This window comes from Manis pentadactyla, chromosome 4 (assembly GCF_030020395.1).
Source record: "Manis pentadactyla isolate mManPen7 chromosome 4, mManPen7.hap1, whole genome shotgun sequence".
Taxonomy (NCBI): domain Eukaryota; kingdom Metazoa; phylum Chordata; class Mammalia; order Pholidota; family Manidae; genus Manis; species Manis pentadactyla.
The window spans coordinates 125,770,686-125,789,117 of NC_080022.1; the positions used below are offsets into that span (position 1 = coordinate 125,770,686).

The window sequence follows — 18,432 nt, forward strand, 5'->3', positions numbered from 1 at the left end:
TTAACACACGAGTGCTCTGAACATAGGTGCTGCCTCAAAACACGCACTGAATGAAATGATGTTCCTCGTGCTCCAATGTCTTTTTCCGTGTGCCACACACTTATTTTTCCCTTAAAAGAAACCTACCTGACCCAGGCAATCGATACCTATTTCTCTCTGAAAAACGAAACAAAAACAGCAGAATGAAACTAAAGAGCATAGAAGAAGTATATATAAATACATATACATGTAATATGTGTGTATCTATAAACACATGCAGATGCATTAGTTATAAACATACATATTTATATTTACATAAATATAAAAGCAAAAAAAGATAACATAAGCAATGGAGGGAATTAACCAAAGCTAATGCAGGTTCTTTGAAATGACATAAAATTCACAAGCCCCTGAGAAAACTAAGAACTGCACAAAGGCACAAAGGACAAACATCAGGAATGAAAAAGGAGGGTTTTTTTTAATATTTCTCAAAACATACAAATCACTCAAACTGACCAAAAAAAGTCTTTAAAAGGAAGACTTAATGGTGAAATAAGGTTAATTAGAATTTAAAATCCATCCTCTACATTACAGGATAAAGTGAGACAATCCATCAGTTTCAGATGGTCCTGCGTGCCAGCTGGTCACCCAGCCCAGGAACAGGTAAGTGCAGGTGCCACAGTCCCACCTGCCCACACTACTCCAGAGAACAGGGGCAGCGGGACCCGTTCATGTCTACACCCCTGAAACCAGAGTCAAATGAAGACACACTGGGAAACAAAGAGGGCACGCTCATTTGTGTAACCATGATTTTCAGCAGGGCATTCCGTCACTGCACTAAAAGGCAGTACTCCCCTGTCTTAGATGTGGCCGTGGTCCCTATTTTAAGCCAGTAAGACACAGACAGAAGTGTGCACAGCTTCATTTCTCTGAAGTTTTTTCTGATAGACTTCATCTACTTACAAAGTTATTCCTTTTTCTACTTAGGACGTAAGGACAGTAGCCTGGGTGGTGGAGCAGTGAGGTGAGGTCTGTGATGAAGCTTCAGGTCCTCGGTACCCAGCACAGCCTTCCTACCTCCTGGACTTCTCTGTAAATGAAAAGTCAGCTTCTGCCCTTTTCAGGGCTTCCATTTTGTTTAAGCTCCATCACTTAGGATTTTTCTGTCATACACAACCCAAGCTAATTCCGAGGGCTAGAGGTTTGGCCCACTGAGCAGGAAAGCCCCAGAGACAGGCGATGACAAAGCTACCACCTTGCCGACACAGCTGAGAGGAGCCCTGAGGGGTGGGACCTGAGGAACCGAGGCTTTGCTACCCACGACGCTGGCAAGCTGTTCAGTCCTTACGTGGAGGCAGCACAGAGGCAAGAGAGCCGAGAGGGACCCTACCCATCATCTCACCCAACACTCCTTCCGATGAGCAGAGTGCAGATGACTCCCAGAGCTGATTCACTGATCACTTCCGATTCCCAGAGACTCTCCCACACCAGCTGGAGGTCCAGGCTAGAGCTCACCTCAATTCTGACATTATCCACCTGGTGAGAGCGTCAGCAACCACAGGCTAGGGCTCAGTCCTACAGGACTGTGCCCTCTTCTGCTTCAGATATCAATCACGAATCCTGGTTTGAATAATTTGCTAGAGCAGCTCAAGAGAATTCAGAGAAAGATTTTATTTAACTAGGTAACCAGTTTAGAGGATATAACTCAGGAACAGCGAGATGGCAGAGATGTATAGAACAAGGTATGGGGAAAGAGCTCAGAGCTCCCATGATCTCTGAGTGCACCACCCTCTATGCACCTCCGCATATTCACCCACCCAGAAGCTGTCTGAAACCAGTCATTCTGGGTTTTTATGGAGGCTCCATTACACAGGCATGGCTGATTAAATCATTGGTCATTGGCAACCGACTCAACCTCCAGCGCTATCACCACCCCAGAGGTCCAGTGGGTGGGACTGAAAGGACTGGTTCCCCTGGCAACCAGCCCCCCCCACTTTGGTGCCTCCCAAAAGGCACCTCATTAACATAAACTCCGATGTGATTGAAAGGGGTCTGTTATGAATATCAAAACACCTTTACTGCTCTTATCACTTGGAAAATTCCAAGGGTTTTAGGAATTCTGTGCCAGAAATGGGGACAAAGACCAAATATTTATTACAAATCAAAATATTACAATTGTCCAAAGACAAAGTGGGAAATAAGATCCAGATGTAACTGTCTGTTACATGCATGATTCTCAATGATTAGAAGAAGCATCTATCTTTAGCCAAATATTCATTCTTTCACCAAATACTTACTGAACACCAGTTGTGTACCCTGTGTTCAGAGGGCCTTGGCTCTAGAGACACACCAGTGCCAGCTCTTTGGTCCTGGCACTTAGTGGTGACCAGGTAGACGAGGACCAGTCCTGATGTCTCCAGGCATACCAGGTGGAGGTAAGGCTGGCTGGTGAGACTGGAGGCAGGTGAAGGAGCGTGAGGCATTCTGGAGCCCCTGGGCCCTCTCTCCACTCCCACCCATGGTGATGTGGTAGCCAGCAGAAGGGTGACCTTCTTGAGATCATGAGAAAGCCCTCATGTTCTCCTGACCCCTGTCTGTGGATGTGTGGGCTTAGAGAAAGGTAGTCTTACCCACTAATGCACAAGAAGGCAAAGGATCCTTTATGGCTATTGAGACCAAGTAAAGTGATTGCAATTTCTAAAATAATGGCACTCTGTTCCTTGTCCCTTGCTTATCTTAAAGCTAGACCCCACTAATGTGTAACACATATGTGAAAAGCAACTGGCTATGAAAAATTTTGTCACTGTGAAAGCCTGCCTCGGTCCACGCTCCTCCTTACAACCAGCTCTGGGTTGGGTCTTGGGCAATTCACCTCATCTGTCTAGGGCTTCGTGTCCTTGTCTGTAAAACAGAGCTGGTTGGAACATACTCTCTTGAGTTTCCATGACTCTAAAATGTGGTCATTTTATATTTCTATTTGATTGATCCCTTGAGAAGTCTTTATATGCCAGTGACATTCAACTTTGGCAATGCTTACCAACTTCTATCCCAGCAGGCAGAAGGGAATCTGGTGCTCGAATTGAAGCATAAGGAAAATCTGAATGCTCTTTTATGGGCCATTTTTTTTGGTCTTGGATAAAATGAACATTTCAGTGACAGACAAAGTGAATCATCACAGAATCCTTCACTCAAACCAACACTTCCTGGACAATAATGTTATGCTCAGTCATACAATTTCAAATGCTGCCTGCAAAAAGGGAAGCAAAGTTACAAGGGAGAAAATGCTACATATCTTGAGAGCTTGTTTGGAGGTTCTACTACATATCTTTTATAATAAGTACCACTGTATTCTTAGACCTGGCTGGAATTACTATTTCAGAAAGCCAATACATAGCAAATACTGTTAAGCCTTATCATCAGAATCTTTTAAGGCCTGGGATTGGGCAATTCTTACTGATTAGCAAAAGCAGGATGAACCGGGGTCAGACACATCCAGGGTGAAAACACTAGAGCTTAACAACAAAAAACAGAAGGAAAATCAGAAGGAAAGACTGGGTTACTTGGTCAACGTCAGAAGCCAGAGAGATCAGGTTCCAGGTAGTACCCACAATTCAAACCAGAAAGAGAAAATCAGATTCAGGTTAACAAGCCAGGCCAAGGATACAAACACACATAGTGTGTGTCAAGCATGGTGAGCACCAAGCAGATTGGTATGGGATCAGGCTGGAAAGACAGGTGGTAAACAGAACAGGGACAGGCACAGGGACAGCTTAAATGCTTGGTTACACCTCTGGTCACCCAAATGCTTCTGAACAGACCCCAGAAAGTCCATTATTACACAGAATATGAGAAGTCCATACATACACACAGGAAAAGATCTCTGACATGGAGACCCTCAAAGGACGCATTCTCTTTATGACATAAGAGATACGTGTTTATGCTGTCTTGCCTAGAATCTGAACACTTTTTTATGGGCCAGAACCCAACTGCTAGAATCTAGTTAACATTTATTTTGATAAGCAAACATGTACTTTGCGTTCCTTCTAAGAACAGATGATACTGTTCAATAAGAAAAGGTGTCTGCCTTTGAGGATCTTAGACTCTGGTACAGTTGGTAAAGCAAATCAGGGATTTCAAAGGCACATAAATGCCCTGGCATAGGTTTAACAAACTTTCACAGAGAACTTGGTGATCAATTGCCAAAAGTATCTTGACTTAAAAAAAAAAATTGCAGTCTTTGGCGTGAATTACAGGAAAAATTATTAGTAGGAATACTTGACAGATACCCATGTCTCATACCCAATCAACAAAATTAATAAAAAGAGAGAAATGAGTGGGTTGATGCTGACAATGTGATCGAGGCGGCACACAGTGTTTCCATGCAGAAACAACAAATCATCTCAAAGGCTGGAAATCTATGCCGTAAAAGGAATGAAAGGAAGTCCCAGGAGAGATGGTGACTTGAAAAATGGTACATCTACCCTTTGATTCAAAGTTGTTATTATTACATTTAACAGGAAGCTATCTGGGTTATGCTTCATAAAAGAACACGAACAGGAATGTTCACATTTTCCATTCTCTTCTTATTGCAAGTAGCAGATAACCAGAAAGAGGCTGATATTTGTCTTTATTCAAGATCACACTCTACGTGACACCAAGATGGTTGATCACCTCATTGTTAGTCAGAGCTATACGACATAAACATTGTTGCTACAACGTGGTATATGTTCCACTGAACTCTGCAGAGTACGCACCACCCCACAGGAAAAGGAAAAATGTGCTTATAGGTAAAAGAGGGTTGGGACAGCCTGAGCTCTGTTGTACCCAGGTCATTCACACACGCAATAGCAACACTAATAAAGACACTAGCAAAGTTGCAAAGCCATACTAAATGCCAACTTCTTTTATTTGAAAAATATAGTTAAATTAGATCTTTACCTTAAAAAAAAAAAGGTGATGTAGCTTGGTTTTTGGGTCCTGAGTTATGGAGATAAGAGCAAAATGCACAAAGATGCAGGAGGGCACCATCTCCCCTACTTCTCCCACCAAGCACCAAGACAAAGTGCTTGGCCAAGCTCAGCTGAACCAAAGGGCAGGCATCATGAATGGACCTTACTCCTTTGCAACCACGTGTGTCCAGCTGCACTCATTCTGTGTCCAGCACCAGTTAACCTGGTATAAGAAAACATTAACATACTGGAGAAACTGCCTTTGACAATGCAACTTCCACTTTCAACGAACATGTTCCTCCATTCACCAATCACGTGTGAGCTAATTCTCATTTTTTTTAGCCTATTCAAACATACTTTGTAGCAAATCAGTCTGTGCTGTTATCCCTGATTATTATCTTAAAGAACTTTATGTATAAAATTAGGTCAATCAAATTGTGCTACATTATGCTAAGCTAAAGACACATAAAAAGGATGTATTTCAGAACAGTTAACAGGTATGTGCTACTTTAATGACTCTGTCAGCCCCGTGTCACTTCATGGGTTAACTTAAAACAATCTCCAAGTGCCATGACAGAATTCTCAGCTCTACTCTAGCACCATAAAAGTTTTTCTCTGAATGAGTAAGATCACTTCAAACCACTTGGTGGCACGACTCAGCATTATGATTGATGTGCAGTCAAAATGAATTCCAACTGACTTGTTAAAGAAACTAAGGAAACAAAGAATAAAAGTGTTCCTCAGTTGAAATCACCTTAAATAGTCTATGATGCAGTCTTTTCACTAATTCTAGCTCTGCCTCTTTTACCCATATATTTACTCCAAGAATGGCATTAGGAAAGATGCCATGGCATTTGAAGATGTCCCAGGTTGTCAAGGTAACCAGAAACACTGCAAAAAATAATTCTCCCCCTGGTGGGAATGTAAATTAGTTCAACCATTATGGAAATCAGTATGGAGGTTCCTCAAAAAACTCAAAATAGAAATACCATTTGACCCAGGAATTCCAGTCCTAGGAAATTACCCTAAGAATGCAGGAGCCCAGTTTCAAAAAGACATGCACCCCTATGTTTATCACAGCACTATTTATAATAGCCAAGAAATGGAAGCAACCTAAGTGTCCACCAGTAGATGAATGGATAAAAAAGATGTGGTACATATACACAATGGAATATTATTCAGCCATAAGAAGAAAACAAATCCTACCACTTGCAACAACATGGATGGAGCTAGAGGGTATTATGCTCAGTGAAATAAGCCAGGTGGAGAAAGACAAATACCAAATGATTTCACTCATATGTGGAGTATAAGAACAATGAAAAAACTGAAGGAGCAAAACAGCAGCAAAATCACCGAACCCAAGAACGGACTAACAGTTACCAAACGGAAAGGGACTGGGGAGGAAGAGTGAGAAGGGAGGGATAAGGGGGGATAAAAGAAAGGGGGCATTATGATTAGCATGTATAATGTCGGGGGAGGCACGGGGAGGGCTGTGCAACACAGAGAAGACAAGCAGTGATTCCACAGCATCTCACTACACTGACGGACAGTAACTGTAATGGGAGTTATGGGAGGGACTTGGTGAAGGGGGGAACTTAGTAAACATAATGTTCCTCATGTAACTGTAGATTAATGATACAAAAAAAAACCTCAAAACAGAAATATCATTTGACCCAGGAATTCCACTTCTAGGAATTTACCCTAAGAATGCAGGAGCCCAGTTTGAAAAAGACATATGCACCCCTATGTTTATCACAGCACTATTTACAGTAGCCAAGAAATGGAAGCAACCTAAGTGTCCATCAGTAGATGAATGGATAAAGAAGATGTGGTACATATACACAAAGGAATATTATTCAGCCATAAGAAGAAAACAAATCCTACCATTTGCAACAACATGGATGGAGCTAGAGGGTATTATGCTCAGTGAAATAAACCAGGCGGAGAAAGACAAGTATCAAAAGATTTCATTCATCTGTGGAGTATAAGAATAAAGAAAAAACCTGAAGGAACAAAACAGCAGCAGACTCACAGAACCCAAGAATGGACTAACAGTTACCAAAGGGAAAGGGACTGAGGGGGATGGATGGGAAGGGAGGGAGAAGGGGAATAAGGGGCATTATGATCAGCACACATAAAGTAGGGGAGGGGCACAGGGAAGGCAGTATACCACAGAGAAAACAAGTAGAGACTCTACAGCATCTTACTATGCTGATGGACAGTGACTGTAACGGGGTGTGTGGGGGGGACTTGATAATGGGGGGAATCTAGTAACCATAATGTTGCTCATTAATGATACCAAAATTAAAAAATAATAATAATTATTATTATTATATTATCTTTACCATTTCTTTGACAGTTCTTTTTCAGTCCCAAATAACTTTTCTTTCTTTTCCAGCAAAAAATGTTCTTCCATAGGGGGACTGGTTAAATGCTTCATTCTGTATTTGTGTAATGAAATACTACACAATCATAAAAAAGCACAACACGGCATTCAGGAGGGAGCCAAGATGGCGGCGTGAGTAGAGCAGTAGAAATCTCCTCCTAAAACCACATATATCTATGAAAATATAACAAAGACAACTCTTCCTAGAATAAAGACCAGAGGACACAGGAAAACATCCAGACCACGTCCGCACCTGCGAGAACCCAGTGCCTAGTAAAGGGGGTAAGATACAAGCCCCAGCCCCGCAGGACCCGAGCGTCCCTCCCCCCAGCTCCTGGCGGGAGAAGAGTAGGCAGAGAGGGAGGGAGAGGGAGCCCAGGACTGCTGAACACCCAGCCCCAGCAATCCGGACCGGAGCGCAGACACAGTGCGTGTGCGGGGCCCTGGATACTGGGGAAACAGGGCAGCAAAAACGGTGAGCAGGTACCGGAGGCCTGGCGCCGGAGGACATAAGAAAAGCGAGCAGCAATTTATTTTTTTTTTCCTGTTTTGTTTTGGCGAGCGCTTTTTGGAAGTCTTAAAAGGATAGGGACCCCAATACAAGGGAAACAGTGCAGCAAGACCGGTGAGCAGATGCCTGAGGCTCGCGCCAGAGAATAAAGAAAAACGAACGGCCACTTTTTTTTTTCTTCTTTATTTAGAAATTTTTTGGGTGTGTGTGGTCGTTGTATTGTTTTGGCAGGTGCTTCTTGGAAGTCTTAAAGGGGCAGGGTAGGACACTTAATCCAGAGGTAGGGAATCGAGGGATCTCTGGGAACCCTAACCCCTGGGCTGCAGAGAGCAGGGAGGCACCTTACGGAGATAAATAGCCTCCCAGCCGCTCCCCCTCCAACACGACTCCACCACTTTGGAGCAGCTGCCCGAGCCAGGCCAGGCCCAAAGCAACAGCGGAGATAAACTCCATAGCGGCCAGGCAGGAAACAGAAACCCTGTCTGTGCGCAACTGCCCGCACAAGCCACTAGAGGTCGCTGTTCTCCCAGGAGAGGAGGGCCACAAACCAACAAGAAGGGAAGTTCTTCCAGCCGTCACTCGTCCCAGCTCTGCAAACTATTCCTATCACCATGAAAAGGCAAAGCTACAGGCAGACAAAGATCACAGAGACAACACCAGAGAAGGAGACAGACCTAACCAGTCTTCCTGAAAAAGAATTCAAAATAAGAATCATAAACATGCTGACAGAGATGCAGAGAAATACGCAAGAGAAATAGGATGAAGTCCGGAGGGAGATCACAGATGCCAGAAAGGAGATCACAGAAATGAAACAAACTCTGGAAGGGTTTATAAGCAGAATGAATAGGATGCAAGAGGCCATTGATGGAATTGAAACAAGAGAACAGGAACACATAGGAGCTGACATAGAGAGAGATAAAAGGATCTACAGGAATGAAACAATATTAAGAGAACTGTGTGACCAATCCAAAAGGAACAATATCCGTATTATAGGGGTACCAGAAGAAGAACAGAGAGGAAAAGGGATGGAAAGTATCTTGGAAGAAATAATTGCTGAAAACATCAACAAACTGGGGGAGGAAATAATCAAACAGACCACGGAAATACACAGAACCCCCAAAATAAAGGATCCAAGGAGGACAACATCAAGACACATAATAATTAAAATGGCAAAGATCAAGGAAAAGGAAAGAGTTTTAAAGGCAGCTACAGAGAAAAAGCTCACCTATAAAGGAAAACCCATCAGGCTAACATCAGACTTCTCAATAGGAAAACTACAGGCCAGAGAATGGCATGATATATTTAATGCAATGAAACAGAAGGGCCTTGAACCAAGGATACTGTATCCAGCACTACTATCATTCAAATATGATGGTGGGATTAAACAATTCCCAGACAAACAAAAGCTGAGGGAATTTGCTTCCCACAAACCACCTCTACAGGACATCTTAAAGGGACTGCTCTAGATGGGAGCACTCCTAGAAAGAGAACAGCACAAAACACCCAACATATGAAGAATGGACGAGGAGGAATAAGAAGGGAGAGAAGAAAAGAATCTCCAGACAGTGTATATAACAGCTCAATAAGCGAGCTAAGGTAGGCAGTAAGATACTAAAGAGGATAACCTTGAACCTTTGGTAACCACAAATTTAAAGCCTGCAATGGCAATAAGTACATATCTTTCAATAGTCACCCTAAATGTTAATGAGCTGAAAGCACCAATCAAAAGACACATAGTAATAGAATGGATAAAAAAGCAAGACCCATCTATATGCTGCTTACAAGAAACTCACCTCAAACCCAAAGACATGTACAGACTAAAAGTCAAGGGATGGAAAAACATATTTCAAGCAAACAACAACGAGAAGAAAGCAGGGGTTGCAGTACTAATATCAGACAAAATAGACTTCAAAACAAAGAAAGTAACAAGAGATAAAGAAGGACACAACATAATGATAAAGCGCTCAGTCCAACAACAGGATATAACCATTCTAAATATATATGCACCCAAAACAGGAGCACCAGCATATGTGAAACAAATACTAACAGAACTAAAAGGGGAAATAGAATGCAATGCATTCATTCTAGGAGGATTCAACACACCACTCACCCCAAAGGATAGATCCACTGGGCAGAAAATAAGTAAGGACACGGAAGCACTGAACAACACAGTAGAGCAGATGGACCTAATAGACATCTATAGAACTCTACATCCAAAAGCAACAGGATATACATTCTTCTCAAGTGCACATGGAACATTCTCCAGAATAGACCACATACTAGGCAACAAAAAGAGCCTCAGAAAATTCCAAAAGATTGAAATTTTACCAACCAAATTTTCAGACCACAAAGGCATAAAACTAGAAATAAACTGTACAAATAAAGCAAAGAGGCTCACAAACACATGGAGGCTTAACAACACGCTCCTAAATAATCAATGGATCAATGACCAAATCAAAATGGAGATCCAGCAATATATGGAAACAAATGACAACAACAACACTAAGCCCCAACTTCTGTGGGATGCAGCAAAAGCAGTCTTAAGACGAAAGTATATAGCAATCCAAGCGTATTTAAAAAAGGAAGAACAATCCCAAATGAATGATCTAATGTCACAACTATCGAAATTGGAAAAAGAAGAACAAATGAGGCCTAAGGTCAGCAGAAGGAGGGACATAATAAAGATCAGAGAAGAAATAAATAAAATTGAGAAGAATAAAACAATAGCAAAAATCAATGAAACCAAGAGCTGGTTCTTCGAGAAAACAAACAAAAAATAAGCCTCTAGCCAGACTTATTAAGAAGAAAAGAGAGTCAACACAATTCAACAGTATCAGAAACGAGAAAGGAAAAATCACGATGGACACCACAGAAATACAAAGAATTATTAGAGAATACTATGAAAACCCATATGCTAACAAGCTGGGAAACCTAGAAGAAATGGACAACTTCCTAGAAAAATACAAGCTTCCAAGACTGACCCAGAAAGAAACAGAAAATCTAAACAGACATATTACCAGCAACGAAATTGAAGTGGTAATCAAAAAACTACCAAAGAACAAAACCCCCGGGCCAGATGGATTTACCTCGGAATTTTATCAGACATACAGGGAAGACATAATACCCATTCTCCTTAAAGTTTTCCAAAAAATAGAGGAGGAGGGGATACTCCCAAACTCATTCTATGAAGCTAACATCACCCTAATAACAAAACAAGGCAAAGACCCCAGCAAAAAAGAAAACTACAGACCAATATCCCTGATGAATGTAGATGCAAAAATACTCAACAAAATATTAGTAAGCCGAATTCAAAAATACATCAAAAGGATCGTACACCATTACCAAGTGAGATTCATCCCAGGGATGCAAGGATGGTACAACATTCAAAAGTCCATTAACATCGTCCACCACATCAACAAAAAGAAAGACAAAAACCACATGATCATCTCCATAGATGCTGAAAAAGCATTTGACAAAGTTCAACATCCATTCATGATAAAAACTCTCAGCAAAATGGGAATAGAGGGCAAGTACCTCAACATAATAAAGGCCATCTATGATAAACCCACAGCCAACATTATATTGAACAGCGAGAAGCTGAAAGCATTTCCTCTGAGATCAGGAACTAGACAAGGATGCCCACTCTCTCCACTGTTATTTAACATAGTACTGGAGGTCCTAGCCACGGCAATCAGAAAAAACAAAGAAATACAAGGAATCCAGATTGGCAAAGAAGAAGTTAAACTGTCACTATTTGCAGATGACATGATACTGTACATAAAAAACCCTAAAGACTCCACCCCAAAACTACTAGAACTGATATCGGAATACAGCAAAGTTGCAGGATACAAAATCAACACACAGAAATCTGTGGCTTTCCTATACACTAACAATGAACCAACAGAAAGAGAAATCAGGAAAACAACTCCATTCACAATTGCATCAAAAAAAATAAAATACCTAGGAATAAACCTAACCAAAGAAGTGAAAGACTTATACTCTGAAAACTACAAGTCACTCTTAAGAGAAATTAAAGGGGACACTAACAGATGGAAACTCATCCCATGCTCATGGCTAGGAATAATTAATATAGTCAAAATGGCCATCCTGCCCAAAGCAATATACAGATTTGATGTAATCCCTATGAAACTACCAGCAACATTCTTCAATGAACTGGAACAAATAATTCAAAAATTCATATGGAAACACCAAAAACCCGGAACAGCCAAAGCAATCCGGAGAAAGAAGAATAAAGTAGGGGGGATCTCACTCCCCAACTTCAAGCTCTACTATAAAGCCATAGTAATCAAGACAATTTGGTACTGGCACAAGAGCAGAGCCACAGACCAATGAAACAGACTAGAGAATCCAGACATTAACCCAGACATATATGGTCAATTAATATTTGATAAAGGAGCCATGGACATACAATGGCGAAATGACAGTCTCTTCAACAGGTGGTGCTGGCAAAACTGGACAGCTACATGTAGGAGAATGAAACTGGACCATTGTCTAACCCCATATACAAAAGTAAACTCAAAATGGATCAAAGACCTGAATGTAAGTCATGAAACCATTAAACTCTTGGAAGAAAACATAGGCAAAAACCTCTTAGACATAAACATGAGTGACCTCTTCTTGAACATATCTCCCCGGCAAGGAAAACAACAGCAAAAATGAACAAGTGGGACTATATTAAGCTGAAAAGCTTCTGTACAGCAAAAGACACCATCAATAGAACAAAAAGGAAACCTACAGTATAGGAGAATATATTTGAAAATGACACATCCGATAAAGGCTTGACATCCAGAATATATAAAGAGCTCACACACCTCAACAAACAATAAACAAATAACCCAATTAAAAAATGGGCACAGGAACTGAACAGACAGTTCTCCAAAAAAGAAATACAGATGGCCAACAGACACATGAAAAGATGCTCCACATCGCTAATTATCAGAGAAATGCAAATTAAAACTACAATGAGGTATCACCTCACACCAGTAAGGATGGTTGCCATCCAAAAGACAAACAACAACAAATGTTGGCGAGGCTGTGGAGAAAGGGGAACCCTCCTACACTGCTGGTGGGAATGTAAATTATTTCAACCATTGTGGAAAGGAGTATGGAGGTACATCAAAATGCTCAAAACAGACTTACCATTTGACCCAGGAATTTCACTCCTAGAAATTTACCCTAAGAATGCAGTAATCAAGTATGAGAAAGACCAATGCACCCCTATGTTTATCGCAGCACTATTTACAATAGCCAAGAATTGGAAGCAACCTAAATGTCCATTGATAGGTGAATGGATAAAGAAGATGTGGTACATATACACAATGGAATACTACTCAGCCATAAGAAAAGGGCAAATCCTACCATTTGCAGCAGCATGGATGGAGCTGGAGGGTATTATGCTCAGTGAAACAAGCCAAGCTGAGAAAGAGAAATACCAAATGATTTCACTCATCTGTGGAATATAAGAACAAAGGAAAAACTGAAGGAACAAAACAGCAGCAGAATCACAGAACTCAAGAATGGACTAACAGGTACCAAAGGGAAAGGGACTGGGGAGGATGGGTGGGTAGGGAGGGATAAGGGCGGGGGAGAAGTAGGGGGGTATTAAGATTAGCATGCATGGGGTGGGTGGGAGAAAGGGGAGGGCTGTACAACACAGAGAAGGCAAATAGTGATTCTACAACATTTTGCTAAGCTGATGGACAGTGACTGTAAAGGGGTTTATAGGGGAGACCTGGTATAGGGAAGAGCCTAGTAAACATAATATTCGTCATGTAAGTGTAGATTAGTGATATCAAAAAAAAAAAAAAAAAAAGAACAAGGGCAGTTCCTGGGTGGTAACCTCCAATGAGTTCTACAGAAGAGTATAAAGGGCATATAAAAGTGTAGGCAAAGGGTCTGTTTGTGTTTATACAGAGGATCAAAGCCTAATTGGGCTACCACGAAAATGAACTAAGATACGATATGAAAAAGAACTTCCAACATCAGCACTCTCTGGAAGACTCATGCCAGAAGATGATCATCAAAAAACCCCAACAAAGATCCACACACTGCTACAGCTGTAGATGCACTCATCCCACCAGTTCCTGGACTTGCCATGGGAATGAGGAAGGAGATACCTAAGCTGGCCTGTGCATACAGTCAAACAACAAATTTGACTGGATCTATACTGTTGGAACTCAACCAAGAATTATGAGAAGTGCAAATTGTAGTGCTCCAAAATCTTACAACTACAGACTATTTACTGTTAAAAGAACATAAGGGATGTGAACATTCCCCAGGAATGGGTTGTTTTAATTTGTCTGATTTCTCTCAGACTGTTCAAGTTCAGTTGGACAATATCCACCATATCATAGATAAGTTTTCACAAATGCCTAACGTGCCTAACTGGTTTTCTTGGTTTCACTGGAGATGGCTGGTAATTACAGAGATACTTTGGTTATGTAACTATACTCCTATTATGTTAATGTGTGTGCACAATTTAAGTAGTAGCTTAAAACCTATACATGCTGAAGTTACTCTACAAGAAGATATGTCAAAGAAATAATCAATCTTCCCATGTTTTCTTCCACCTGCTACTTCTATAGCTTTTCTTCTTCCTTCCTAATTACAACCCTTAAATAGAATTCGTGCCTCATATGAAATTTACCGAGTATCATAATTCTTCCAAGTGGTAAAGATACCTCAAGACAAATGCTGGGCATAGAAGCTACAGGGCATAAATATGCAAAGAAATAAAAAGCTAACCATTTCAAACAATAAGGCTTCTCTCTCACTTACCAACTTTACATTTCCCTGTATGACCCCGGAAGATGACTGGTTAGCCGGAGACGGGTAAGATTCCTCAAGGGAGGAACAACCTAAGACAGGCACAGTCACAGGGGGGTCATCAGGTGAGAAATTGGGGATCAACAGAGGTGAGGCTTAGAACCTCAACCCCCCTGCTCTGAGAGAAATCTTCTGCATACATGGATGTTTTATTGCCTGTAGGGGCCGGCCTATGGCCGAGGCTGAGTCCCACTATGGCTGAACACCGCCCTTCCACTGTAGCTGACCAACGCCCTAAGATGGCGCCCGCTTCCTGGGCGCCACCCTTCCTGGTTTGGTGACATTAGCATAAGGAAGTTGCTCCTATAGGCTTGCCCCATGCTTCCGCACTCGTGCTCAACTCATGCAGAAGGCATGCTACCAATCAGCTTAAAGGTCACGCATGATCTTGATCACCATAGGCCAGCTTCCTTTATATAAGGCAAAAGCAGGAAAGAGAAGCTCTCTCTCTCTCCTCTCATTCTTCCTCTCACTCGCTCCCTCCGGCTGTTGCTTCTTCTCACTCACCTTCTCCCGACCTTCCGAGCAACAATAAAGAACTGAAGTGAACCAGGTCTGTGTACGTATTGCTGTCGTCACCGCCACAAGGAGCGAACGCAATAATTGCCCTTGTCTAGCTTGGATTAACACATAGTCTACAGGCACACACTTGATCATCTACATTTGCTCTCTTACAACACTAAACTATGTTTTCTACCTTTATCTTGCATCTACCTACCACTTCAGCATTTTATTAAAAATAATAATAGTAAAGAGAGAAATGTGGTATCCACATATAAATCAAGTATAAAAATCAAATGAGTATTCATATTTGAACTGACTGTTTATAGTTCATAATGCATGAGCAAAACCAAAAGTTTCTGTGATGACTGCCCTTGTACTGTTCACCATGTAACTTATTCACTATGTAAGAATTTGTTCTCCATGTAAGAACTTGTTCGTTATGCTTCAGAAGATTGGAGACTGACGAAAATTAGGCTTGGGGTGGATTAATGATTGTGCATTGAGCACTGACTCCCCTATACAGAATTTTATTGTTGTTAACAACCATTTGATCAATAAATATGAGAGATGCCCTCACAACAAATACACACTTCCAATTGTAAAATAAATAAGTAACCGGGATGTAATGTATAGCATAAGGAATATAGTCAAAATATTGTAACAACTTGGTATGGTAATAGCTGGTACCTAGAATTATCATGTATATAAATGTTGAATCACTGTGTTGTACACCTGAAACTAATGTAATGTAATACTGTGTGTCAACTACCCTTCAGTAAAAAATAATTATCTACAAAAAAAAAAAGCACAACACACCTATATGAGCTAATAGATGTAAGTATATACATAGCACAAATGCATACAGCATCTGTCTATGTTTTTCAAAATGGGAGGTACACCCACACACAGATGTGTGCAAAGGAAACTGAGTCTCCTAAGTACTGTAACAGGTAGTTGCCTCTGGGAAGGGGGACACGGGAGCTACAGAGTTGGGAAAATGCTTTCATTTCTGATTTTCCCTCTTAAAGTCACCATGTTTATGTATCTGTTTCCCAATTTGAAAACCGTTAATGAAAAAGTAATAAAGATTTTAATTTGTATCTAACTGGATCTAAGTCTGATAAGTTTAGTTAAGCCTCCAAGTGTCCTTAAATTCATCCATTTGCTGGGTGAACATTTTCTGGAGAAAAAAACCCTTCTCCCTACGCATGACTGAAAACAGGGTGAAAAACTGAGTTTTAGAAAGAAGGTCAAAAGTTTTCACTAAGCTGTTCTTAGATAATGTTTCTGTAAGTGGATATTTTAAAATTCTGGGCCCTTCCATTTATTTCCACCCTGAACATTAGATCCTGCACAATAAACAGAGACCAGCTCCCATGGCATGGGGTGAGAGGAGGGCATCCAAGGGCTCAGTATGTCAAACTGTGTGTCCTGTGGGCAGGAGGGGGGCTGAACATCTGGCAGTGGCAGCTGTTAATACAGTTACATTAGGGATACAAATGTCACAAATGCAGGGATTCTTAACCAATTCCAGCCTTCTCAGTGGTGGATAAATATCCTGTCACTCAGGAGGAAAGTTCTAGGAAGCACTTACATTTATTATGAATAAATACTCATTGAGTACATTACATCTCAATAACCTGGAAAAAAAATACATAGTGACAGCCTACTTGTGCACAGGTTTAGAGGAACAGAGCTTAAAGTGAAGAGCAAGACAATGTCTTGTCCTGATGGGTTTATGTTCCAGTAAAGAGGGACAGATAATAAAAAGGCAAAGAAAAATCAAGAATGGCATAAAGAGGCCAGCTGCAGAGAATAGAACACTGGATAACAGGACAAAACTCAGGAAAAGGGGCTGGCGTCAGGAGGGTCTCTTCAGCTCGCTCTGTAGGCCCTGCACGCTTTGGAAGTGCTCCTTTCTGAGGACACAGTGAACTCAGATCTGAATGAAGAACTGAATCTGGCCAAGCTATCAGCACACCCGGCTGCTGCCTTCACTTTGTTTGCATTTTGGCAGCTCTTACAGAAGCACATGTCCTGCTCCTGGTAATGATGTAGTAACTCCTATCCGATCAGCCTCCCACAGAGAACTATTAACTCTGAACAAAACAAACAAACAAAAGCCTGGGTGGGCTGTGGGAGGGTGCGTGTCACTTATTCAAGGTGTTCAATGGGCTATATCCACGCACCACACTGACCTGTCCCATTGTCACATGTTAAGGAGTTGATATGGTACATTTGGGACAGTTATTTTTCTAAACCTGTTCCAAAGCCTTGCTCTGTTTCTCCATGCTCAGGAATGGACATTCAGGGAGTTTGGTCAACACCACATCACATTACATGGCCGAGGCCAGTGGTTCTCAGGGTGTGGTCCCAGCCCTGAAGCATCAGCGGTACCTGGACCCTAACAATGCATTTTGTTGGGTCCCACTCTGGACCTACTGATGCAGAAACTCTGAAGTTGGAGCCCAGGGGGTTAACAAGCCCTCCAGGTGATTGTGATGTGCATGAAAGTTGGAGAACCAGGGCACACAGAACCAGTCAGGGTCTTCAACCCTGGCAGCACATCCAAATCACCCGGGAAGATTTTAAAACCTCAGTGGCCAGGCTGCCCCAGCCAACATCAAACTTTTCAGGATGAGCTCCGGACACCAGTAGTGACAGCTCTTTACAGGATCCTCACGTTCAGCCAAGGCTAAGCGTCACGGCTGCACCACACTGCCTCGGTGTTCCTACCCCAGCGACCACGCAGAATGACCTTCATTTCTCTGCAGTGGTGATGCTGTTTCAGAGTCCTTTGTTTGTTCACACTAAACCCTTTATCTGGAATGTTTTTTCTCCCACATGTTTACATAGTTGTATGTGCTTGTAAAATTTGCAAAAGAATATTTAAACTTTTTTCAGACACCCCTCACTCCTACCAAATCACACAGGTTCCTATCTAGAAAAAATGAATCTGCCTCAATTATGCCCATTTTAAAAATGGAAATATTGCAGCTCAAACAGGTTAAGTAGGATGACCAGGGTCACATGAGAGAAGAAGTGGAAGTGAAAGTGAAGTCCACGTGTGACCCCAAAAAGACAGAATTTTTAAGACTCTAAAAGTCACTGGCAATCCCACGTCCTGGTTCTGGGCCCATCTGTACCAAGCTGGGCTTTCCTAGAACAAGCAAGATGCTGCTGGCTCAGGACCTGCCACTGTGAAACTGACAGGGCATCCCTTCCTCAAGTAAAGTTATTTTAAGGTTCACACAGTG

At 41.7% G+C, this 18,432-nt stretch overlaps 1 protein-coding gene and 1 long non-coding RNA gene across 6 annotated transcripts in view; one reads left to right on the forward strand and one right to left on the reverse strand.

Moving 5' to 3' along the window:
- LOC130683434 (uncharacterized) overlaps positions 1–13,661 on the forward strand; it is a 428,515-nt gene extending 414,854 nt beyond the window's left edge. For both annotated transcript variants that reach the window (XR_008997154.1, XR_008997153.1), the window contains exon 2: positions 13,488–13,661. This is a non-coding gene — a long non-coding RNA (uncharacterized LOC130683434). The remainder of the gene's footprint in view (positions 1–13,487) is intronic.
- Positions 1–18,432, reverse strand: part of ARHGAP44 (Rho GTPase activating protein 44) — a 200,395-nt gene that overhangs the window by 129,363 nt on the left and 52,600 nt on the right. The gene's annotated exons all lie outside the window — the stretch shown is intronic.